The sequence below is a fragment of the Mycteria americana genome, chromosome 4 (assembly GCF_035582795.1).
Source record: "Mycteria americana isolate JAX WOST 10 ecotype Jacksonville Zoo and Gardens chromosome 4, USCA_MyAme_1.0, whole genome shotgun sequence".
Taxonomy (NCBI): Eukaryota; Metazoa; Chordata; class Aves; order Ciconiiformes; family Ciconiidae; genus Mycteria; species Mycteria americana.
Window position 1 is genome coordinate 91,303,032 of NC_134368.1, and position 23,271 is coordinate 91,326,302.

The 23,271-nt window shown below is 43.8% G+C and overlaps 1 protein-coding gene across 1 annotated transcript in view; it reads right to left on the reverse strand.

Annotated features, from left to right (window-relative positions):
• RASSF6 (Ras association domain family member 6) overlaps positions 1-20,890 on the reverse strand; it is a 90,684-nt gene extending 69,794 nt beyond the window's left edge. Inside the window, exons 1-2 of the mRNA XM_075501346.1 lie at positions 20,542-20,890; positions 19,683-19,795 (exon numbers count right to left, since the gene is read on the reverse strand). The gene's annotated coding sequence lies outside the window, so the exon portion shown is untranslated. The remainder of the gene's footprint in view (positions 1-19,682; positions 19,796-20,541) is intronic.
• Between the last annotated feature and the right edge of the window lie 2,381 nt (positions 20,891-23,271).

Here is a 23,271-nt window from a genome sequence, read left to right on the forward strand (position 1 = left end):
CCTCAGTGTCTACAGCATTTCAGATTTCAGCCTCCACTGATGTTCAGCTTGGGTCTTTCCACTAACTGAAACTACACAAAATTTATGTGAATTAAAACTAAAAAAAAAAACCAAAACCCCAAACTCACTGGGACAACGAGGTATCTAAATCCTTAGGCAGTTTTAAAAAGAACAGCCAAAACCCATTTGCAAACAGAGACATCTGAGATGCTTAGCTTCATTCAAATATCCTGGGCTGACAAGAAATTACTCTTGATCAGGAAGGGAAAGCAGTCAAAAGAGAGGGAGGACTCATTTCTCGGTTTGTTTAGGCAGGGTACTCTTCTCTTGCAATGTGCTTGAAAACAAGGTGGCCTGCTGTAGTTGCTTTTTCTCATAGGTAGAAAGAAAAAGTAGAAATTTGCTTTATGTTCAAATCTACAACACTGGGTTTGAAACATAGTTCGGGCATTTCCACTCAAACTACATGTTCCACAAAAAGCAGAACGGCGAAGTCTTAAAACACGTTAATGGTTAACATGCTGAGAATACAAAATGGCAAGCAAGGATATGGAAATACAGCACCCAAGATAATAAGCTACAGAAATCAGTAAGTGAAACTATACTACTGATACAACGTAAATGTTTTTTTTTTCTATAAATTTGTGCCTATCTTATGTCTGGTTACATTTCTGTCCTTAGCAAGGTTTCTAGTGTGAACAGCAAGTTCACTACAGTCCAGAGTGACATGCCACTGACGGGAACATTTTATCTTTTGCAACACTTAGGAATTTTTAATGACATAACCAACCACTGAAAATGAAACACAAATTCTGAGGGTGCGAAATATAAAGAGGATGAATTACACTTCCCAGATGTCCATAATGCTCTGGACCAAGCGACACCTGTATAAATTGAAATCTCTTATTTAATCATGAATGGTATTGCTGCTGCCCTGGCTCTTCCTGATATCAGGAGCTGTGTCTGAAAGTGAGCAAAATTTTCCAGTCTTTATGACTAAAACCAGAGTAGCTTTCCAAAAATACCCGGTGACCTACCTGTTAAAACCCAAGCATGTGTTTGTACACATAGGCAGTGACAAAAAACCTGACAAATGATTTTCAGTTTCAACAGCCTACACTCATTGAGAAAGCGACCTACCCAGCTCAGTACCTACTCTCAACTCCTGGCATATATTTAAAGAAACAGTCTGCTCACATTAGAAAATTATTCATGTCCTATTTTCTAATCATCTGACCTCATTCTGGCTCAGATAATATTTTCCTTTATGCAGTATTCATTTTTCTTAACTTTGTACAACAGAGCCACAGAATTTGGTTTGTGTTTGTTTTTGCACTGTAACAACTATTCCATATGAAAAAGGATTGTACAAATGGAAGAAGCATCCACATACATGCTTCAAAGCAATAACAAATAAATATTTGGAAAGGCATTAATGCATATTTAATATGATATAGCTAACCATAAATTGTGGTTATATCAGGTTCCAGGTGCTTGAAAACAAACCTTTAGATTTTTTTAATATTTAGGCAGTTTAGAACAAGGATCAGAGGCAATCCTTTACTCAAGTTTTGTCAATATGAGAATATTCTTCTAATATGAGAACTAGGGCCATCACGGAAAGCTAAAGGAAGCAAAGTTCAGACAAACAGTACGAGGTGGTCCTTCATGCAACAAATACTTGACCTGGGGAACTTCTCGCCAAAAGGATTTTGTGTATTTCAAAAGTGTACAGAAACTGAAGACAAGATTCAACAAGAACACAGAAGAAAATCCACTGAGGACACCTAGATGCACAGAAATGTCACCCATGTCAGGAAATCCCTGCTCTAAAATTGGCTAGAGTGTGAGAATATTCTGGACAAGTAGCCTCAAATGCTTGTCCTCTTATTTTCCTCTTTTCCAAGGTATCTGCTCTTTCCCAAGGCATCCCCAGCTCAGGAATAACATACCAACTTTGATGGACCTTTACTCTGATCCTCAGTGGCCGTTCCTACGTGTTCTGGTGTACATCAGAATCCAATGCGACTTATGAAGGAAACTTAAAAGTCATGTTGGAGATGCAAGAACTAGGTGACCTGCCTCAATCAGATTTGTGTAGGACTACGTCTAGTGCCAGTGTCTGATAGCACCTGCTTAATGATGCTTTCTCAGATAATAAAATATTTAAAGGTCATTGACCAGTCAAATAGAACTATTATTACACGTCAAGAAATCAGACAAAGTATGATACATGTAATAGTATTTGGTCCAAATTTCTGGAGATGCTAAAAAATGAGCAAAATTAATTCCTGTGATATTAATCCAGTTTCACCCCAAGCACTACGGGCATGACATAACAGCGCCACTAACTCCAGCACTGACCTCAGCTTAGGCCTTTACAGACTGCCCCTTTATCTATAGGGACACAAACAACTACAAAAAACCTCTCACACCAATTCACATGTCCTGCTGCTAGCACATTGTTATTCTAGTTCTTAAGAGCTATGAATTCTATCTGTTGCTGACAAACAACTGTTTCCATCTATAAAGAAATACAAGAAGTAATTTCAGATCAATGTTTCAGCCTCGCTTATGGGCATGTGAAGCCCAGCAATGTTCTCTTGTGGAAGTGCAGTGATTGCTTTTAAGCACATAGGCTTAGTCTCCAAAAGAATGTGACTCACTGACTCAATTTGCTTCCTTTTACATTACCAACAATCAGATATGAGTGATACAAAGTGTACTTTGTGACCCTGCAATCAAAAATGTCCTCTGAGCTGCAGTGTTGGAAAGCCTCCATTTTCTACTTTTAAGAAAGGCTGTAAATTAAATGGCCACATTCCGAATGCTTCTGAACACCAAGTATTTGATCTAAGTGCGAAAATATGTTTGCCTACACGAATTCTTTCCTGTTTTACACTAATCTTTAGGGTCTCTGATAGCTTAAGACAACAGATATTCTTCAGTTCAGTTAAGTCACTGTGAATCAGAAATTACTACAATGCCTTCAAATTCCAATGCAGTTGCTCCCTGATATTAAAGATGCAGATACATATTTAGGGGAACTTTTTCCCCAGCACTTAAAGGGCAACTGAACTTAATCAAGGCACATGCTTCATTCCAACTGATTTCAACCACTGCACTATAGGAGGTTTCTGATTCCCACTCAAAACAGCCTGCAATCAATACCAGATCCACAAGATAGGACACAAGATACAATGTTCCTCATGTGCTCAAAAAAGCAAAAAAGCTGCTTTGCCCCTGCTACATTAGGAGGTCATTTACCTTTTTTTCACCACTCTCACATTTGCATTCAAGATGATTGGCACTTGTTTGGATAAGAAGGACAGCGTCAGCAAACACACTAACCTCTTCTGTTCATCTAACCTCCTCCTTCTGGCCAGCCCTAGCTCTTCTGCATGGTGAAGGGCCTGTGCAGCTCCACGTCAGGGCATTTCTTTCTGAGTGAGATTTAAAAATAATTTTTGACATCACTGCTGCCTTCAGCAGAAGCTGCTATCCCCCTTCTTCTGCTATCTCATCTCCACATTTCCTCATTTCTTCCAACCCTTCAGTAGCCTAACACGCAGGCACAAATGTTTGTGCAGCTGCACAGTGCATCACAATTAAGAACTGGTAACTGAGCAATAACGTGGCACAAAATAAGAGTTAGCTCCTTTCTCTTGACTCGTTCATTCCATGAACAGCTGTGTTGGTGTAATCAACAACAAGGAATCAAGGCTAGGAGTGCATATCTGCAGGGGGAAGACGTTTTATGGAAGCAGTTTTGACGCAGAGCATAGGCCAACTTAACCTTGGACACCTCCAAGCTAGATGAACCATCATCCTCGTTATTGTTCAGTTCCACTTGCAGAACCTCGTACCCATTATGCAAGGGCACCTGGGGCAGTGGGGTAGTCACAGAGGAGACGTGCCTGCTGCACCAGGCAGGAACTTGTCACCATCGCCCCCTATCCCTTAAGTCACTGTGTTCAGCCAGGCGGAGAGACGATAGGGAATCTTCCGTATCATGCATCCTGTCTGCCTGTTGGGCCTGTCTCAGGGAAGGCAGGGTGCGATTCCAGTAGTCTCTCTCTCTCTCACATTCCTTGATACTCCTCAACCTACTCACCTCCTCCTGGAGCTCTGTCACTAAGCGGAGGAGTTCCTCTACCTGGGCGCACCGCCCACAGGTGTGCTCACTGCTGCCGTCCTTACAAGGCATCCTGTATTTTTCTATGAGACCAAAGACTTTCAACCCCATAGCACCCTACAGTAACTGGCTTTGAAAGAAACAGAAACAGAAATATAAATTCTACCACAGTGCAAATTTCTTTCCTGTGGGACAGCAAATAAAAGGTTTAGAAATAGCAGGTATTTGAACCCCACCCCATTTCTAAGAAAACCATAGAAACTGAGCCATTTATTTCTCAAGGAAACTGAGACGTTATTCAGTTAACACCCTAAACATAACGAGCAGCGCATATATACTCAATGCAGTGAACTGCAGTGTTCCATTCACTTCTATCTGTGCTGTTGGGGATTTGGTATATTGCATGTATGCTTATGGCTGATGTTTTCATGGTAAATGTGGTGGGTTTGGTTCTGAAAAGCACCCTCCCTTCCTCCTGCTTTGAATGCTAGAAGTATTCTGGAGACAGTGTGCAAGTCCTTTTGAATCCATGTGCCACATGTTCTGCCCTTCACAGATGCACAGAGATGAAAAGGAACAAGACCCTCATTATCAGTTGGATTTTTCTTTCTTTTTTGTCCCTCCTTTATACTTCAGCACTATTACTGTGTTGGGTATCTGGAAGTGCTTTTTCAAACTTTCCTCTGAGTTCACAGGTCTTGTAAGTACAGACTAATAAGCGGTTCCTAGGTGGTCATGAGATGCTGGTTCATCCGAGTCCATTTCTTATTCCCCAGGGGCACTTTCCTTTCTCCGAGCAGCACCATGTTACAATGATTACAAAAGCCAAAGGGTGCTGCTGCCTCCCTCAGCACCATTGCTTCCTCAAGGTTCCTAATTTGTACTCTCTCTCATCCTACTCAGCATCACTGCTGCATTCAATGGAGAGACGCTGTGTCAAGTACAACCCCAATGCATCTACTCCATTAGTTGTTGGTAGCATACAGAAGAAAGCTTGTGTCCAAGGATACCCGAAGATCTTTGCATATTATGTGTGCTATAATTAATGAGTTTTTGCTTTCCTGTTGCCTAGGCTAGGATGTAACTGAAAAAGTGAAAACCCAAGTCAGCCAGTACTGCGTGTTCACCCCTGACCTGTCCAGAGACTGCTCTACCCAAAACAGAATGCAAATACCTTCCTGGGCTTTCCCCAGGTATGTGCCTATCCCAGCGACAGGCATTTCTGACCGACCAGCCTGATAATCAGCAGCTGGTTTACAAGACAGCAATTTCCCCTTCATCTCTTTGGTTTCACACCATCTCACGGTAATTTGTTGAGGACAGATATCAAGGGGCAGCTCTGCTTCTGAGCTCTCTTGCGTTGTGTCACACGCTCTCACAGGAAATAGGGCAACTCCAGGCCCTTGTTGGGCAAAATGACCACGATACACTAACTTGATAACAGCCATCCACTACTTTTTTGTACAAGTGGATTTTTCCACTAGTCCTGAGGCTCCTACCATCTGCAGCCATCTACACAGCTATAGATGGGATATTTGCCTTCTGCATTAGGAATCCCTGACAGCCCATCATATTACCATAAACGGGAAATAAAGTATCGCATACTAACATGTCAGGCTGAAAACTGCACTACCTCAGGAGCAGCCTGACAAGTGGATCCAGCATCTGTACTTTCAGGGTGGGAACCTTTTTCACAGTGTTAGGCTAGATTGCTGAACAGATCCAGCAGCTCAGTTTTGATTCACTGTCCAAAGTCTGTCAAGATAGCCCCCTTATCTAGATAGGAAGTAGATATCTAAGTACCTTGGATGATCTGTGTCTCTGGAATATTTATTTTCAAACAATGAAACTTGCTTTATGAGCAAGACTTGCTTGATTTATTTAATCCACAGATGTCTTGCTTCCATGCAGAACTAGTCTCCAAGTATTACTTACCTACCTGAAACAAGTGTGTTCTGGAACGTTTCCATCCTTAATGATTCTTACGACCGGGACTGGATTCCTCTTTATACCTGCTGCATCAATGGCTCTCGTAACTGCTACAGTTAGCCCTGCAAATGCCGCAGAAACAACACATGAGAAGTGACTCCTGAAAAACTTCTGTAATCTGCAAAGTGCTCTAGATGAGCATGAGGATTTCTTCATCACATAGGGCTTTATATCACTGGTTGCCTCATGCTGTACAGGCTTGTGATATCAACATTAAAACTGGTCTGAATAGAGAACGAAAGGGAATGTCTGGGTGTGGATGCACCAGGAGGAATGGCAGAAGGACTGTAAGAATAGCATATATGGATGGCATAAAGATCCCAGCACACCTCCATGTGGCTTCCAAGATACTGAATCAGAAGACAAATGACAGTGAGTACATACAGTATATTACAGCGTCATGGGTTAATGTTAAATCATACTGAAACTAACAGATATAATCACTGTCCTTCATTGGTAATCATTTTTATGAACAAGTAATATCTTTTCCAGATGAAAAATTTAGCAGCAAAACAAAAGCCCATTTCACCATGCAAAACAAAGACCTATGCAAAGCACACGCAAGTAAAGGGATATCACTGACTGACATAAGCCAGGCTGGATAACGTCCATTCTCAGCAGCTCCATCTAAAATGATGGTTTTGAGAGCACTCCCCAACTCTTGGAGCTGCACAAATGATCCAGCTGCATCCTGACTCCCTGTCAAGACAACATCTCGATTTTCATCAAGCCATATCCTGGTCTCCATGGGAAAGAAACATGGACATGCAGGGAACAGGATCAGGCACCAGGCTGGAAAACATCTCTTTCCCATATACTAGGAAGACAAGGTTGGAGATGGAAATGAAGCAGGATATAAACAACATACAAATGTTCAGCCAAGAAAGGCACTGAGAATATGTTCCTCAGAAAACACTAAGGACACTCTGGGCTCATTGCTGTCTGGAAAAAATAGCGTAAAGAAGTTTTTTTCTGCTAGCACCCAGGCAAAAATAACTTTGTGCTTTCTCTGTAAGCAAAAACAATTTCATCAAAGTAATATCTGACTTCATTGCAACTTTCTCCTGTTTCCTAAATTTACCTCCCAGAACCCTGAATCTAGGTCTGTCACTTGGCACACAAATTGGTGATGTTATTTGCAGGTCTCACTAGGGTAACTACCGGTTCTACAACAAACTATGAAGGGACATTGGTCTTTTGAGGGGAGAAATACAAGTAAGAGCTTGTTCACTTGGCCCTGGAAACCAGAAGCCTGAGCACATGGACTCAGTGTCTGTGAAAGGGGACAACTGGGCACCTCAAAATAAGACCTAAAATCTGGGACATTGTGAAAATCCTGCTTTTAGATCTGACCCCTAGAAACCTCTCAGATCTGGCCCATCTACTTTATTAAAAAAACCCCAAACATTAAAGCAGTTTTATAAGTAACCATGTAAGTTTAGAACTCTGGAAGGAAGGCATTTTGAAAACAGAAAAGAACTTTTTAAAAACTGATCTTTTGTTTTCCTGAGGTCCTATGGGGTGAAAAGATTGTAAGTTAAACATACCTGGCAGCATTGCTAGAGATCAAATATGATACAAGGAAATACAGATTCTGTGTACTTATTTAAAAGTGGAATATTTGAGATCACTAAAGATCTCATGAGTGCACTCGGTTACATCTTGCATCTGGAAGAGAGAAGATAAGCCAATTTTTTTTAGTATTCTGCGACATTGCAGAGAGCTTTTAGTCCATGTCAAATACCCTCTGCGTCTAATTTTTATCTGCTGAAACAGGAACATCTAAAACATGTGTTCATCGAGTTAGTTAGAAACTGCAATTACTGTCCTTCTGAAATATGGTGAGCCCCATATGATTCATTGTAACTTGTCTTCAGGATCCTGCTCCAGATGCTGAGGGTTTGGCAGCTATGTTTGTTTGTGTGTATCCATCATTTGTTTAAGTAGCACACACAGTTTTCCAACTATTAACTCAGCTGTTCATAAACAAGAGCATAGCTGAACTCTTCCTAGCAAGCCAGAGTTCACTGGAAGCTGACAGTATCTTAGAAATACAAATCTGGGGGAACGCATCTCTTTGCTCCAGGCTTCACAGGTGCCTCAGGATCTACCCAGTACGCAGTAAGAAAAATTGTGAAGATTATGCAGCTAAGAAGTTAAAGTTTCTGGGCCATTCCTCCCACTGGAATTGACTAAGCAGGGAAGCTGACCAGTTCTTGCTCTTACTCATGCAGGGGAAGGCAGCTTTTTATTATTCATATGTAATGGCAACCTTTTATTAGCATGTCCCCAAGAAGTTAAAGCTGGAAAACATTTCATATTTGTAAGTTAATTCTCAAAGTCCCCCTATGTCATCCAGGAAAAAGACGGAATCTGACTTACAAGAAAAGTATAGGTGAAAAGTATAGGTGAAATAGAGAAAAAATAAACAAAAGTGGCACAAGCCACAGGAAAGAGCCCTCACTGGCATTTAGTTACCTTTATCTGAATAATTATGCAAGAGAGACTGCCTAGAACAAACAGATGGTGTTTTCAAACTAAATGCATAACGAAAAATGAAGTGTACAACCGACGGGAGGACAACCTGTAGAATACGTGACTATGTGCCACTGCAGCTTAAACAACACCTAGCCCTTCCACCCAGTAGCTTACCACTCCACCCTTTGCGCTGAACACTCTGCTGATGATACTCTGTGAACCCCTCTGCACCCCAACAGCTTTGCTAGCATGTTTCTTTGATGCAATGCGGGAAACCTCTCAGAGATTGCCCACCCAAATGCAGGGTGTTGGCAAACAAATGTTTGGTTGGAGACGTTCAGGGGTTTTGGTTGGGTTTAATTGTTTTTCCCTGCTGTCAGAAAACGCACGCCTATTAAAGAAAATGCCCACACAAGAGCCAGCAGTAGGTGGTGACAGAAAGACACTCTTCATCCTCCCTGAGAGGCAAACTGATTGGAGTTCAACAGTCACATCTCCAGGTTCAGGGTGGGACGTGCTGATACTTCCAGACTATACAGGGCTCAAGGTGTAATTATGTAGGTAATCAGGTGACTACTGTCTCTCACATTTTGTAATCCAAATACAGGACACAAGAACACAGAAACACTCAGAAAACACCATCAAAAAGAAAGGCTGAAAGACAGGCCTCACAGAACTGTTCTGTGGTTTTGATTAAGGTCAGAGCATTAAGGCAAAAACCAAAAAGTTGTTTTAGGCCCCTGCAATCCTCCTGCGACTCAGCAAGAGTCTTGCCAGTGTTTTGTTAAAGTTGCTCAACGGGACTGTGCAGGCCACTCCACCACGCCCCGGTGAGGGCAGGCTGCCATAGCCCCACAGGCTGAGCCCAGCTTTCTGGACAACGGCCATGGGAGCCAGCTCAAAGCTCGGCTCTGCACGAACACTTCCTGCCTGGCTGGGCATTAGTGGGAGAAAGGGAGCACACGCACAAACCAGGCAGGGATAACAGGTGGGCAAGCACACGAGAACCTCGCAAACAAAAGAGCCCAGTGCAGATGGAATTAGTGCAGTAGAAAAAAACACCGCGACAGGACTTTTGCTGGACGCTGGACAAAAGGAATTTGAAATGGAGAAACTATATTTGGCGTTTGGCTCTTTAAGAAAGGAATGATTTGTCCATTATAATGAATACCTGGGGTTACATGAAAAGTATCTAATTGCATCAACAAATCTTTTCTTCTGACTGAAAAAGCACTTTGAACCCCCAAATTTTGATTAATCACCAATAACAAGAAAGGGTGACACTGGTATGAGAAGTAGATTTAGTTTGCAAGGAAGACACACTGTCAGCTAGCATTCCTGGCGGAACAAGATGAAATAAGTGAAGGAGCTGGTGGGGGTGGTGGGTGTGGAGGGGGGCTGGAAGAAAACAGACAAAAGGAATTAAAATCAAAAGAAAGTGAGAGTATGAAATCCAAGAGATGGAGAAGGTTCAAAATAAGCTATGATGTTCTAAAGCAGGGGCTGGAAGCCTTCCAAAGAATACTGCAAGATGTTTGTGGTTAGAGGTGAAAACATTTTTTTTGGAACAACAAACATTAAACTTCTGCTGTGAGGGGAAGGCTAGCTGCAGACTTGCCAGTTCAGAATGGAGCACAAATTAAGGAGGAGATGGGCAAACTGATCTTCCCCTCAAAACTGTGGGGGACAGTAAATTTTCATTTAGTCTAGCCATCACCAGATCTAAATTGCTGGTCAGAGACACCACATTTTAAAAAAAATATTTAAAAAAAAAAGTAATTTGCCCCAGAAGAACAATCCGTGAGAAGAGGATTTGCACTACAAGAAGAAATTTGAAGCTATATAGGATTGGCCAAGTCTCCATAGAAGTCCAGAGGTGCCGTTTGATAGGTTTCTCATCCTGTTATGCAAGACTTATTTTGGAATTGCTTTTATTGCAAAACTACTATACTGGCTGAGTGAAAAAGGAAAGTGGTCAACGGTACATTTACTCAGCAGTTTTACTGACAAAAAGAGCTCCTGACTTGAATTGCCCATGTTTCCAAATTTCTATCACATCAGATGTAGATGCTAATGCCTACAGTTAGGAACAGTATTGATTGAACAACCTAAAGCCCAAGTCTAAGGTTTCCTCCACACAATAATTTCACCCAGCAGAAGCTTCTAGAAGTTATTAATCTTTTTGTTACGTTTTTGCTTAGGAAAAAAACCCTCATGGTCAGGATAAATCATAGCCCCTTGCATCAAAATCCTGGGACAACCTCCCGACAAGTTAGAAACTGCAATGCTATGATCTCAGTATTATTCACAAATCTAAGCACAATCATGATAGCACCAGTACCTTGACTAACTAGCACTGCTGTGCTAACTGCTTCACAAAATGGTCTGGCATTGACCCTCCAGAAAGTTACGTTGCTGAGACAGTAGCAGATGGCCCTGTAAAGTAATTATTCATCAGACCTGGAGATCTAGGTGGCTAAACAAGCGTCAAGAGTGTTTCAGCAAGTTAATGGATTCTAGTTTCATAAAATACATCCCCTATTTGCATGTTGACACTTCGAGCAGCTGCTGGAAAAGCTCAACAGATCTTGGGGAGAGTGAAGCACCTGCCTCTGCACAATGAAGCACAGCTGCAGGAACCAGCATATGCCATTGCTTTTCAGAATTTAGTGAACATCAGTCAGTAAGGATATAAACCATGCCTCGGGACAGCTTGTGTTTGGGCTTCAGCCAGCACCGTAACATAACGATACCAGCGTAAAATGCGTGCAAATAAAATCTGAATACACCCTATATACTTTTACTTCCTTCTTCCTGCCAAATCAGAACACGTTCACTATATTTGCAAGCAGAACACCAGAGCCAAAATTTAATTTGCATCTCACTATGCCAAGTGGGGTCTGGGAGAAGTTTGTAGATAGCATACTGTAACTGGAAGCAGAAGGGCAGGCTTAAAATCAAGCACAATCCACTATGTGAACATATAGGTTCTATTCTCTTTCATTAAAAGGATCCGAACTATAGCCTGTACTTCCCCCAGAACTTCTGGACCATCAACCTCCACAGTCTTTCCTTAAGTACTAACTCATATTTAACGCAGCTCAGTTGCTCTTACTGAAAAGTAAGAGTTGTCCATGCAGGCACCAGATCTTTGTGTGAAAGGCAGTTAGTCACCCAACACAAATAACAAAGAGCGAGTGACTTGTCAAGAAATGTGATGCTCTGAAAGCTTTATGTTTGAATTATCAATCACCGATAAACAAATGCACAGCAATCAGGACTGGTTTGTGGCTAAGCCAGACACTGCCAGCAGCAGACCAGTAATCAAGCCAATAAATACATGTTTACTGACTAACTGAATTCCTGTTGTCAAAATTCTATCAACTCCTCACTTTCTGCTAATTCCTTTTCCAGAAAGGTAAGAGCAGTGGAGTCCCTGTGTCCTCAGGCTCCTATTGTGAGAGGTAGAGTGCACAAGGCTGCACTGTGCAACTCCTGCTTCTCTCTCGCTCCCCTCTGGGCTTTCTTGATTTGGTACTGCACCTCTGACAGCAAAGACCGTCATTCTACAAAAGAGAAGCAATTTACGTAAGCGCTGCTCACCATGAACACAATTTTAGTAAGAAGGAGAGCCAAAGAAAACAGGCATTGCTGTAGCTGGTTCATATTGAACACTGAGCTTCACCCGCTCCTAGTTAAGATTAACACCAAAAAGAGTGTTTTTTGCATACCCAGATCTTTCCCCGAAGTCAGCAGAAGACTAGGTTGAGTAAGAAACATGGGAAGGAGCTGTAAATCTATCTGCACACACTTGACCTGTTGGCAGGCCAAATGCTACAGAATAATTTCCTTGTTGAAAAACTCTCATAATACTGTTCCTGCTTGGAGGAAAGGATGAAGGAGAGCATGCAAATGTCTTCCGATACTAAAATGACTATTAAAAGAAACAGAGTAAGAAGCAAATGGGTAATGCTGAGTCTACAAGAGTGAGTTCTCAGTGAGAAGTACTGAGTACAGTTTGTTTCAAATCATGCGTACTATGAATACAAGCCAGGACCCTCCAGATGGAAAGTGTGCTGATGGAACAGTGCTCCACTAGAAAAATGAGGATACAGACAAACTAAAAAACTTCACTAGAAAGCAATGATTTTGTCAAATACAAGCATATATTCAAATGCTAATGGCAAGCTGCTTATCTAAATTAAACTGATGTCACAGCAAAACAGTATTTGGAGATAAGTGAAATGATTCTTTTCAGTCAACATCCTGATAAATTTAATTTTATGGGAATTTGGACTATTTAGAAGAAAACCAAAGGTAAAAATGCTGAATTTCAAGCAAATTAGAAGTTGCCTTTTTCAGTAGCCTATTTTCTAAAGAATCCCTCTAGCTTACTTACTTTTCTGCCCTCTCTGTGTGCTCCTGACAGCAGCACTCACTAGCAATTTTAAGAAACAAAAAACGGTGTGCTCACGTTTGTTGGAATAATTTTTAGCACAGTCTCCTTGCATATTCCTGTACCCTGGGTGTATTAAGGCTATCTGAAGTAAAGCAATCTGAAAATTTAAAAAAGGAGGAAAAAAAAAAAAAAAGAGAGAAATACAAGATAATGGGGAAGATAACCATTGACAGTAACCTCAGTGGTGATCACATTTCTCAAAAATGTTATCGATGTTTTTCCTCCAAACACCTCCTTCTCTAAACACCTCCCTTTCACAAGCTGAAATGAATACTGGTCCCTCTTGCTGTTTTGTATGCTACTTTGGGTAATTCACTGAGAATTAAGCAAACTTATCAATATTACTTTTTCCTTCCTTTCAACTAAATAGCAGTCATTTTTGTTGCCAGGAACAATGTAATTGATTTTACTACAGAGTCCAAATATGCTGAAGACTGAACCTGCACATAGCACTCAAAGTGCTTTAAGAAAGTATTCCCTGTGATGGCCGCTTTATTATCTTCTAGGGTGTAAGTCAAGTATGACTTCTTTATTTTTCCTTCATTGCAACACAACCAATGAAAGTAACATAGAGGATTAAAGTGTGGGTGTCATAAGAGAAGACTTCAAAGATTTTGTGATGATTCCGAGTGTTCCCTTTTCACGTGGTCACCAGTCTCGTGTCACTGCTTTCTCAACTGATGTCATCACTTCAACCAAAAGACCACAACTATCCAAAGCACACTCTCAAAATTACTCAGCTCCACTGAACCTGAAAACTTAGCTGGATTGAAATTGGCTTAACCCAGGTTTGGGGTTTTTTTGGGGTTTTTTTGGATTTTGGGTTGGGTTTTTTTATCGGGTGAATGGTTCATTTTTTAATTGGGTGCATAGTTCATTTTTTAAGAGACTCATATTTGCTTTACTTCCAACTATTTGCAGATGTAACAGACTTTTATGTGTTTATTTTGAAACAGCTCATTTCCCACTTGAGGGAAATCTTTGCTATCAGGCTTAAAGTATAAGGATGGGAGGACTTTGTTTTCGCAGCTTCTTTGAGGGGTCCCCTTGGGAAGCAAAAACGTCGTCTTATTTAACAATGCCCTATAATGAAATATGCATTTTACTGCTCTTGAGCTGCTCAGCTTGAACTGAAAATATTGGTTTAAGTTTTCAAACTGAAAAAAACCACTTTTTTATCAGTCTTTCGATCATGCTCCCTGGGGAGCCCCACATGCTTCTACCCACCACTGCAAAATATTACTAGCTAGAAAGTATCAGCACAATGTCAGCATATTGCTGGCTCTGCGTGCTTCCTCCCATGCTTAGGTAACACCACTGGAACAACCGTCAGCTGTTACAGGATATGCTATATCATGCCTGTACAAGGCACTGGCAAAATCTAAGTCCTGCTGTCAGACGTCAGAGCCAGATACACAAGCAGCAGCAGCCAGCTGCATATTCAGTATAATTATACCTGAATTAATGTGCAAACCATAGAACCAAGATCCGCCCCAGCAATCAGAAAACCTGCCTGCTTCTGGCAGACAAGCAGCACCTAACAGCCCACAGCAAGAGATCCACTCCACCTTCTGATTAGAGAGCTGCTCATGATGTTTTTACAGATCCAAGGGCAAAAACCTGCAGGAAATTCGCAAGATGCAGAGCATTTTCAGCTGCTGGTAAGGCCCAGAGGAGCTCTTCATGCCTTTCAGGAGTTGTGATGACCTCAAAGGCTTATCAACTGAACAGCTATGTGGGGTGGAAGGAGTCACCCGATTGTAATCTTTATCCAGGATCATGCCTGGCACTAAAAAGCCTGGGGGTTCTTCCTCCTCCGTGGGGGTAAGAACAAATTGCTTGAACAATTGGCTCCCATCCTCAAAATGAAGCCCCTCTTGCCCTTGTTTGGTATAAAATACCAGACTCAGTCAGTCCACCACCAGCCAGTCCATTTATGCGCTTTTTGAAATTGTTGTATGTCCAGGAGTCACACAAAGTAAGGTCACAGTGTGGCAGTAACTACAATCCCATTAGCTATCTCAGAAAAGGTAAGTTGGCACTTGAAACTGAAAAACAGAGAAATTATTACCAAACGAACTGATGTCAAAGCCAACCCTTTATATTTGCTAAGGTAATGCTTGAGTAATACAAACACATTCCTTTGCAGCTATTAACGGTGTGTTTGTTCATGCTCTTATTGTCACCAATGAGCACAGGCAAAGGAGAACCTCTAACTCCGTTGAGGGGAAAAAGACAGACCTAAGGACTCCAGAATGTTAAGATTAGGTGAAGATCCAGGAAGACAGGTAAGAAAATACTGACCATCATTTGTTATAGATCATCACTTTAAATGCAAATGTTAACATCTTAAAAGGTATTAAAGAAACAAGCGCACAACAGTGTGTGATGTGTGCCACGATGCAGCTGGCAAAACTGAGTTGAGATCCTTCGTGACACAGGCTGAACAGTGGGACACATATGTATTTCTTACATATGCAGGTATTATTTACAAGGGAATATGGACTGGAAACAGGTCAAAACTAGAGAAACACACAAGGAAATTCAAGGAAATAAAACATCTGATAAACATATTTTGCACAAAATTGTAGCATGATATTGAAATTTGGCTAAAACCTCCAGCAAATCTTCCCGGAGATTGAAAAGGCACAGTATTGGCTCTCTGAGAGCAGAGATATGTTATATGTTAAAAATTATATGTTTGTATCTCACAACAGAGCTGGATCCACAGGAGGAGTCATAGGTGCTAGGGAACAGCACTCTATCATAGCTAGGGAATACTGTGAAACATGGTATTGGTACAGAAAAAAGGTAACATAATAATAAAGATAAGAGGGGATATCAGCAGTATATACCCTCTGACTGTATACACTAGTAGGTAGCAGTGACTTGACATTTTTCTAGCTCTCTCTTACAAATCAGAACATAATTCATTCCTAATCAAAGCACTGGAGGAAACATCTGACTTGTTAGGAAACACCCCTGCCCCTTCAGAGATTGCCCATGTTAAATTACAAAGTTGACCTAAGACTTTTATCTGGGACATATCCTTCAAATTCATTTTTGTGCTGTTAGGAAAAGTCCTCACTTGTTGAAATGAAAGAGACGCTGTCTCTTGTTTAATTGTCTTTCAGCTTTTCGGGGCCTGTCGCCAGTGAATGCATGCTCACACTACGGATGCCACGCCAAATAGCTGCTGTGGAAAGGCAAGCAGCCAAAGCGTGCAACAAAGCAACGGAATCACTTCCTGCATTTAATGAATTAACAACTGGATAACGTGAAGAAGATTAAGTCATGTGGCTAGTAATACTCTGCATGCATTTCCTTAGGGCCTGCCTAAGCTGGGACAGCTTTCTATGCTTTGGTAACCCTGAGGCCCGTGCTAAGGACACTGAGGGATTTCGGAGTATCTTCACACAGCAGCTCCTACCAAAGAACCTAAGCAAGGTGGGTAACTTGAGTGGTAACTTCAACGAGGCAAATACAAACACTTCAGTGAGTTCTGTCATAGCTAAACTGACACCACCAGTCATGATAACGAATTTAAACTTAACTCGAGCACATCTGTATTGCCTGCAGCCAAAGCATGACAGACTTAACTATAACGAAAGAGATATGGCAGCAGGCAGGGGATAACTCAGCTTTCTAAATTCTGGCTGTCGTGATGCCATCTGTTCCCTGTCTTTTCCTTACTTTCAAAAGGAAATGTGCCAAAGGCGGTGAGGGGAGCCGGAGGAAAGGGTAGAATCCAGGAGAGTTTGTCTACAGCTCAGCCTTGTTGCTGCTGTCATCTGGACTGAAGAGAGCCTACCCACATTCACATGGAAGGTAGCTAGAGGTGATCTGGAAGTCTGCAGGTACAGAGCCTTGCTCAGGCAGATGGTCTTGCCTTCTGAAGTACTCCCAGAGATACCCATTTCCCTCGTGCCAGGCCTGTCTGCACGAGTGCTGACTCACAGGATCAAGGTGTGTAATGCCTACTGCATCTCAGCGTGTTCATGACCTCTCTGACTACTGCTCATCTCAGCACATGCCTCTGCTGGAGAGCTGACTGCCGAGTTTCACACATTACTGTTCCGTGTCCAAAACAGCATCACACTTCAGACCCCAAGAGACTTCTGGAATTTCCTCAGCAGTAACCACTGTGGAATGAGTCTGACAGTTCAGATATTGTGAACAGTCATCCAAGCATAAAATCGAGCACTGTCACGTAAACTGCCCTTACTCATGTGTACTGTCCAAGAACGACACGTAATCTGACTGTGTCTGAGTGACAATTTCTTACTCAACAGATCTGTTCTCCACATTTATTCAGAGCTTGATCTGCTAATGATAGTTTCAATGACCCGCACTGGATTATCTGTGCATCATCCTAACTGTCATTGCCCCCGTTTGCTACAGATGAGCAAATCCTTCTTCTTGGTAATACAGCGTAAGCCTCAGTTTTGCTGTTCAGCTTGTGAGGACTATATTTCTCGGAGAAAACTAGTTATGGACACACAGAGGTCTATGAGCGTGGAATAGGGCACCTGATTCCCATAGATTAAGGTCACTCAGGTGTATGTGTTCTTATCCACACAGTAATGCACATATGCAAATAAAATCTGCGTTCATTAGTGTTGTCCTGCAAAGAACATGGCACTTCCTTGGGGCAGCCATGCCAGGAACGCACAGCGCAATGCTCGTGGTGCTACAGCTTGGAGGGAATGGTGGCTCCATCCCTATGATTTCAAGGGATCTCAAGGGATCCCAGGGAAGGTTTCTAACTTTTCTGCTTAGTGGTTGCCCCTAAGCACCTGTGGGCAATTGTCCATTCTTAACAGCTGTGTTTCTTATGGTTTTCTTAAGGAATCTCTCTAGTTTTCAAGGAAAGCAAGCCCCTGCCTCTCCCTGGCTCCAACCTCTTCAGTTGACACTCTACTGGCTTCAAAAAAACCACACAACACTACTTACTGGGGCCTACTACTACTATTACTACTTAAAGGGGTGAGTCAGGCTGCAAAAATAGAGCCTGGAAGAGCACCTCTGCTACTAAGTTTTGTCTTGAAGATGGAAGCCCAAGTTACATGATGCATCAGCTTTATGCACAATTTCATATACACATCAGTGGAGAATTCATTTTCATTAAAAAGAATTAATTCGTTTTCAACTAAAAAAGAAAAGAGAGATGGCATATGACTCACAGGAAGGTAACAGGCCCATATTTAAAGATGCGTGCTTCTCCGAATCTACCCATGTAACACCCTCTGGACTCCTCCACAACCTCTATGTCCTCTAGTAGACTACGGCCCACAGCTGCTTCTCTTGTAACCTCTCCGTTTCTCCCCAAGGCCATATAAGCCCCCCCACATTTCCCCAACATTTTTCATGTTCTAATCATACCTAACCAGCTGGACAAGAGACAGCGCAGGAGGTAGCTAACTCCAAGCTATGCACTGGCTGCAAGCAGGAACACCTGGATTGGCCAGCTGGCAAGGTGGAAAGAGCACAGCTTATGCTGCAGGTTCTCCCCCAATGGCAGTGCTGGTCTAGCACTCTCTCTCCCTCCATCCAACACTGACTCTCCACAAACTTGTACTAACTTGGTTGATATCCCTTGATAGCCCTTTGTCACATCTTTCTGAATTTGGCCAAATGATACAAACTTTATTGGAGGGGTGAAATTGGGGAGGGGGGGGAATGACAGAGCAGGACAGAGAGATGTCTCGATCATGTAATTTCCTTTTAAGACCAAGCTCCAAGCCAACAGCTTCCAAGAATGTCATTACCAAACTGCAATTGGAAAGGGGTGCAAATCAGTCATTAGATATTTCCTGATTACATGGGGCAATTGCCATTTGCTTATGACATACAATCTTCCCGCACGGCTGATCTCCCGAGGGACTAGGCCAGCAGCCATATGAACTATCCGATCCGTAGACGACAAAGCTCAGGAATGAGAGTCTCTGTGTACCACTAGGTTGCCACCTAATTAAGCTCTCGCTAGAACTGATTCACATGCTACATCTTACCTGTTTTGAGTCCTGACTTGGTTTTGTCTTCAGACAGTAAGTCTCCTAATGGGATTATTGTACTGTGATTCTTGTAATTTCAAAAATCACCTTATTTTGCTTTCCATCTTGGCATCCCTGCCAGTATAGTTTTACCTACAGCTAATTCCTGTTCTGTCCTGTTAATGTCATTATAATAGAATGATTACTTGGCTTGTCTAAAAAAAAGTAAATATCATCTACGTACTTTAGTTGCAAGAAGCTACCTCTGTGCTGACAGTCTTCTTATAAGGAAACCATGTCAATTTTTCCCCGAAAATCAAGTCAAGCCAGTTCAAAACAGTCATTATAACATGATTGGTTTAAAGCAATTCTAATAATGATTCATGAGCAGATCTCTCTTCACAAACCAGGAATTTTGCACTGGAATCTGACTGGTTTTACCTGATTTTGCATTAGCGCTTAAAGTTTCAGATGTATATTCTACAGCAAAGAAATATCTATTAAGTAAATAAAGATTAGAAAGTTGCAGGGGGACGGAGATCTAAGAACACACTTGCAAATCTTAAATTCCTGCATAGCCCTAAACATGTCATAAATCAAAGCAACACGTGACGTGGTACAAAAAAACTGATCTAGAAGCTTTAGGGATGCACAAGGCATTCGAGTTGTTGGGGCAAGACACGTGGCAGCCTGACCCAGGAACAATTTGATTTGCTGAACTCCACTCATGTTCACAAGTACCTGTGGAAGACAGAAAAAGGATCGACTGCAAAAAAAGGACGTGCAGAATCATGTTTCATACCAAAACTAATTACAAAAGAAAGTGCTTTGACCATAATTGAACTAAACCTATGTGTAAATAAAGCTCAGAAAAACTGCATCTAATTTTCTTTAAAAGCTTCCAGAAAACTGCTTTTTTGCGGCTTTATAACAAAAGTTAGCAAAATGCCTCGATGGTCATAAAGACAGAGAGTGCCTTATCCGTGCAGAGGAGTGGAATAGAAGGCTTGTATTAGTGGAGCATAGGTACAGAAATCTGAGTGTCTCCTAGTTGCAGGAAAAACATATTTGCAGTTTTCAAAAGGCAGGTGAAGAAAGGGGTGCCCAGGGGAGCAGCCCCGGCTGGATGAGAGTGCGTAGTTACACGGGTTAGCCAGCAAAGCAAGCTCTAGAGCCCAAACCCTCTTTCGACTCAGCAGCCTGCACCGAGACTAACTGAAAGCAAACCGAGATCCCCCACTAAAGAGCCTCATCTCCTTCTAGAGAAGGGGGTGAGCCTCCTCGAGGTCCCACGCAGACCCTGAGCGATCCTCGGGACTGTGCAGTGCCATGCTTCTCCCTGTCCCGCACCTGAAAGAGCTGCCGTGCCCGGAGCCTCTCGGGGCAGGGAGCAGCCCCCCTTCTCCCCCTGCCGCGCTCCTTCAGCACCCGACACCCAGCAGCGGAAAGGGGTCAATGGCGCTTCCAGTCCGGCCCGGCCGCCCCACCTGGCCCGAGGCAGAGGAGGTGGGGGGCCCAGCCAGGCACACCCCAGGCTCCACTCCGCGTCCGGGAAATTCCCCGACAGCGCCCGGCGGGGGATAAAAGCACCGGCGGACAAGGCGGCAGCCCAAACGGCTCCCGCAGCACTCCGCCGCCAGCACTAGCCATGGGTCCGCACCTCCGCCTCGTCCTCGTCCTCGTCCTCCTCCTGGCCGCTGCTCTCTGCCGGGGTAAGCGGCTGCGGGCTCGCCCGGCAGGCTGAGCCGGGGGCATCCAGCCGCCCGCGGTCGGGTCCCGCCGGGGGGCGCGGGGTGCCGGCGCCCCCAGGGCCCGGCGGCGGGGCGGGGCGGGGCGGGGCGGGGCCCCCAGGGCCCGGCCCCCAGGGCCCGGCGGGGCCCGGGGCCGGGGCCCGGAGCCGGGTCCCGGAGCCGAGGCTCAGGCGGCGTCTCCCGCTGCCAGGTGCGCCGCTGGCCGGGGAGCTGCGCTGCCGCTGCGTGCGGACCGTCTCCGAGGTGATCCCGCCGCGGCGCCTGGCCCGCGTGGAGCTCGTCGCCGAGGGGCCGCACTGCGCCGTGCCCGAGGTCATGTAAGTGCCCGGCCCCGCTCCCCGCTGCCCGCTGCCCGCTGCCCGCTCCCCGCCGCGGCCCCGGCCGCGGCCCCCGCCTCACCCGCCCCCTCGCCCCGCAGAGCCACGACGAAGCAGGGACAGACGGTCTGCCTGAACCCCTCCGCGCCCTGGGTCAAGCTCATCGTCACCAGGATCCTCAACAGGTACCGCCGGGGCAGCGCGCCCCGCCCGGGCCCCGCCGCGGGGGTGTCCCGGGAAGGAGCGGGGCAGCTGTGGCTGCGGCTGCGGCCCCGGCCCCGGCTGCAGCACCCGCGCACAGCACCCGGGTAAAGCGAGGGGAGCCTCTTTCACCTCCCCCGAGCCCCGCTCCCAGGCAAGCTGAAGGCTCGCAGCCGGCGGCAGGCGGTGCTGATCGCTGTCTTCTCGGCTTTTTGCTTCCAGCTCGACACAGAAAAACTGACGGGGGAAAGAAACGCGCTGGCGGGGAGATGGCACTGAGCCTGCGGCGTCGGGGGCTCTCTTCTCTTGAAACGCACTGCGTCTGAGCTCAGCCTATTTATTGAGGACTTTATTTAATGTAATGGTAGCCGATTGTATTTATTTCAATATTGCAAGTATTATGTAAGATGTATCTTTAATTTGGACACTGTCTGAAAAGCACCATTCTAAGTGCTGTCCTAATTTACTGCCTTTAAAACCTTGCTGTTGGTGTGTTGTGCAGGAGAAAAGATACAGGGAATACCGTGAATTCTTTCACAGGAAAAAATTTGCCTGGGCTCCAGCATCAGCAAACCACTGCTGAGGCTCCAGCATCAGCATGAGGTATATTTCCATGCTGCACGCCTTTGTAAGGACTTGGGTCACTCACATAGAAACGTTTATTCTACATAGCAGCTCTGAGTAGAGGAGGGAACCACTGCCTCCCAAAACACATCTTTGTTTTGTTTTGCACATCACAGAGCTATGTGCCTGGAAAAAAACTTTCCCAGCTACTGTGGGAAAGCTGTGCAGCCTGCTGTGCCGGAGCCAAAGGTTAGCTCAGCAACGCAAGGTCACCAGCAACTTCGGGTTCCCTTTCCCTGCCAGAAGCCCTGGTATGCGCAGCACTGCTCACCTCGTGCGTTTGCATTGGGAGGGAGCTGGTGGGTTTTGCTCCTTGCAACCTTAGACATGTGATGTCTTTTTTGTATGGCATAATGTCATAATTTATAGAAAGTTACATATAAGGGAACGTGCTGTTGTGTTGGTAGATGTTTATTTATTCTAGTCCAAATTCCTTTTGGAATTGTGTATGTGCAGTTTCCTCTGCTCTTCATATTTCTGTCCAGCAGAAAATTAAAAAGGGGGATCTAAACCACTTTTAAATACTAGTATTTAAATGTCGTCGTGGTGAGACCATATGATTTCTGTTCATTGACTCATTTTCTGAAATGTTGAAGAAACCTCATAGTTATATATGTGTAATTATTGTGTAGAGGTATCGTCATACATCCCGAATAACTGTAATAAGTTCCTGTAAATCAAATGGAAGATTTTTTTTCTAATGTTTTTATTACTATATATGTTTCCTAATTAAGAAATTTCCCCTTGTTGCTTTTAGAGAGTTTTGCTTTTTAAAAAATAAATATTTAGATACACTTGCCTGGTGTCTGTTTCCACGTGTTAACATAAAAGACAGATCTTACAACATCAAATCTTGTCAGTGTAGTTAACGGCTTGTATAAGCTGTGCCCAGCAATACACTTTCAGCATTCCAAAACTACAATCCTCGGCATTCCTTTGCCTTAATGGGAGTTCTGGACTGAGAGCAGTAGGACTGAGTCTCTTTCATTTGGTCCCATTTGCAGGGAAATGAAATTATTTGGGAAACTGATGTGAAAAGCACCAGGGCTCCATTTTCCTCCCTTCCATTTCCCTGCAGGCACCAAGAAGTGGAAAGTTGGGCTAGAGACAATAGGATGTAAAGCAATGAAACAACCCTCTCCCACACATCCCCCTAAATACTTGTGCCAGTTTCTGGTTCCTTTTGAAATGAGGCAAAGGACAGGTTTCATATGGCCAAATGGCTTAGAGCTTTTCTTAGCAAGGTTACAAGAAAACGTTTTACCCTTCCCTCCTCTTGCTGTGCTTGAAATGAGCTAGTGCTGCCACTTGGGGAGGCTGAGCG